The sequence below is a fragment of the Raphanus sativus genome, chromosome 6 (assembly GCF_000801105.2).
Source record: "Raphanus sativus cultivar WK10039 chromosome 6, ASM80110v3, whole genome shotgun sequence".
Lineage (NCBI taxonomy): Eukaryota > Viridiplantae > Streptophyta > Magnoliopsida > Brassicales > Brassicaceae > Raphanus > Raphanus sativus.
Genome location: NC_079516.1, coordinates 48007423 through 48010997, shown reverse-complemented (window position 1 = coordinate 48010997; position 3575 = coordinate 48007423). Strand labels below are relative to the sequence as shown.

Here is a 3575-nt window from a genome sequence, read left to right as displayed (position 1 = left end):
GTACTTATTAAATTTATGATCTAAAAATACTATGAAGAGGTTTTATAATTACTACCGGTGAAAACACATGAGAAGCGTATCAACAAAATACGAAAAACATGAGAATCTGATCACATGGAGTTCCCATACCCTTTCAGTTATTATAGTTATGGTATGGAGTTAGTTTGCATTTATCACCATTTCTCTTTGTTTTGTCCCTTTCTACCATTCTATAATATACATGCATACTTATACACACATATGTGTGTTCCCATGATTTTTCGTAACAAATAATGTGAACCAAGTGTTTTAATTTTAATTTTGATGTTCTATTAAGCCGACGTCGCAAATGAAAAATCAGGTTAAACTACATTATCTTATCTTATCTTATGGTCCTTCTAGTGAATTTTCTTAAATAATTTAGATATAGTTTTATAATGCAGCGCCACATAAATTTATGTGTATGTATAACTCCCTATATATATGCTGTGAATGTAAGCCGAACAAAACAGAAAAATTAGAGAAAAATATTGAGACGAAATATTTGTTTAGACGTTTTATTAAATACTTGAATAATCAATATTATAAGTTTATACTTTGTAGAAAATTCCTGATTCCCTTTTCTATTTTTTTTTTAAAGTCTTAAGCTAAATTAAAATTATATTATTGTATCTTTTTTTTTTAACATTGGCTTTATATTATTGTATCTTTCTTCGGATTCCATCCTCTCTACAGAACTTTCATTCGCTCCAGCAAAATCTTTAACATAAACAACAAAAACAATATATATATATATATATATATATATATGTATGTATATTGAGAAATGATATTCTCTCATCTTTCAATAATATCGATGTTCTATAAGAAAAATGCATTTGTATATATGGGTTGGTCAACTGAATGTTTTCTCGTATTCTAAATCTTGCAAGATTAATATATTAAAGAATTCACAATTTTTTTAATATAGAATTTGTGAATTCTTTAAAGAAGCTTCTCTCTACTGATATCTTGTGTATTTGCATGGTTTTAATCTTCATTCTAGTCTTTATATTAGTCATTTGCATTTGTTTAGTGTGCATTTAGGTTGCATTGCATCATTTTTGTCCTTTTCAGGTATTGGAGACCTTCATTGGTGACTTTGGAGACATTTGAAGTGTTTTGGGGACAAAAGAGTGATGTTTGAAGCACAAATCATGTCCCAACTGAAGTGCCGTAGCGACATCAGCATAGCGACCTCGCCAAGTCGCTAAGATGCAACCCGAACCATCGTAGCGACCACCGTAGCGACTTACCAAGTCGCTATGGTAAGAGAAGCCATAATCCAAGAAATGACTAAGTGTATGTAGCGACTTCTGCGTAGCGACATGATCAAGTCGCTAGGAGGCCACCCGAGTGAGCGTAGCGACCACCGTAGCGACTTGCATGGTCGCTACAGGCGAAAAAGACTGCTTTTTTATGGGTTAACACAGGTTTGTTGGGTTGACCCAAGCTCGTTTTTTAGACTCCTATAAATACTCTTTAGACCTAATGATGTATGATATCTTGTTTTCTTTGTAATCACATTAGCTATTTTGGTGAAAGACTTAATCTTGAGCTTCTTTTCATCTCTATCTCTTGTGATTATTAATCAATCTTGACCACTAAGCATGATTAACCTTCAATCATCCATGGGTTTTGGGTTATTCATGTCTATTAGTGAGTAGTTACCTTTTGGATTCATGGGCTAGGGTGATTAGAGTGATTAAGTGAAGATCTAAGGGTGTTTAGTGTTAGATCTCTTGTTTCCTTGCTTGTCTACTTCTCTTAATGCTAGATTAATGTTGGCCTCTTGTTTCTAGAGCTCTAGACATTTCCCACCCACAAGGTGTTTGATGAAATGTCTGAACCAAGTAGAGCTTGCTCTAAACTTACCTTACACAAAGACCATTGTGTTAAGGGAGTTTAGATAGTTAGTAGACTCATCCTTAATGATTGCTTAGATCTTTTAGGCTCAAAGACCTTTGATGTCTAGTTGATTAAAGCAAATGAGCATTCTTCTTGACCATAGAGCTTGCTTATTTCAGTGTTCTAGACTTAAGGAAGTTATTGATTGAAAGTTTGCCATCCTTAGATTGGATCTTAATCACTTAAAGTCAAATGCCTAGCCCCATGAGTCCTATTGTCCAAGATTGATTGAAAGCTTGTTTCTTTATTGCACTTTAGCATAGTTCTAGTTTATATCATCATTGAAAACCTGATTGCACTTAGATTAAGCATGGTCTTGCATTCCCTTTGCTTTAGAATCACTTAGGATTGGTTCGACAATCTTTTACACTACAACATTTGGTTAGGGACTCTTCAAAAGTCCTGTTATCAAATTGGCGCCGTTGCCAAGTTCTATTGTGATTTTGACATTGAGATTTAGTCATTTGCTTGAGACTAAGTCATTTTTATTGTTATTGTGATATTGGCTCTGCTTTTTCCTCTTTCTTTTTCATTTCAGGTGTATGAACTTGAGAAGTAGAGGGACTACAAACCTCACTCCTCTAGTACCAGACATCCGGGCTTTGGAAAGAGAGAATACAAGAAGAAGGAGAGAAGAGGAGCAACAGGCTCATCTCAACAGATTGGGTTTTGATATGGCTCACCATCAGAACCAGAATCAAGATGGAGAGATCCCTTTGGGAGCTGCCCAAGAGGGAAATGGTCAAGGAGCTGCCAACCTTCGACCACAACACCCACAGCGCCAAGCTCGCGCTATTGGAACCTATGATCGCCCTCACATTCATGGTCATAGGTTGGGAATCAGAGCACCACCTGTGGAGAACAACAACTCCGAGATCAAGTCCGGGCTACTCAACACCATTGAGAACAACAAGTTTCATGGCCTGGCAGCTGAAGATCCTATTGATCACTTGTACAAGTTTGATCAGTATTGTAGTTTGTCCAAGACAAATGGTGTCTCTGAAGATGCATTCAAGCTGAAGCTGTTTCCCTTCTCTTTGGGAGACAAGGCACATCAGTGGGAGAGGTCTGTCCCAAGTGACACTATCACCACTTGGGAGGGATGTAAGGAAGCCTTCTTGGAGAAATTCTTCTCTACCTCAAGGACAGCTAAGATAAGGAATGAAATCTCTGGTTTCCAGCAGAAGAATCTAGAGAGCTTCAATGAAGCATGGGAGAGATTCAAGGACTATCAAGCTCAATGTCCTCATCATGGTTTCAGCAAGGAGAGCTTGCTTAGCACTTTCTACAGAGGAGTTCTCCCATCTTGCAGAAACAGGCTTGACACTGCTAGTAATGGTTTCTTCTTAGGCAGAACTGAGCAGGATGCAGAAGAGCTGGTGGAGAACATGGCAAAGAGTGATTCAGTCTACAATGAGGAGTATGATAGAGCCAACAGAGGGGATGACCAGCAGACAAGGAAAGATATCAAGTCTTTGCAAGACAAGTTGGACTTGGTTCTTTCAAACCAATCCAAGAAGGAGCAGGTTAGCTTTGTTGGTGATCCTAGTCAAGAGGTTCCTCCTAAGGTGAATGAAGTTGATGGTTTGGAAGGGCAAGAGGAGTTATGCTTCATCAACAACAATGGTACTTGGTACAGGAAGGAGCCC

The 3575-nt window shown here is 37.6% G+C and overlaps 1 non-coding gene across 1 annotated transcript; it reads right to left on the bottom strand.

Annotated features, from left to right (window-relative positions):
* Positions 1–3077: 3077 nt before the first annotated feature.
* Positions 3078–3184, bottom strand: LOC130497171 (small nucleolar RNA R71). The gene has a single exon (XR_008936182.1). It is a non-coding gene; the product is annotated as a small nucleolar RNA R71 (small nucleolar RNA).
* Positions 3185–3575: the final 391 nt, after the last annotated feature.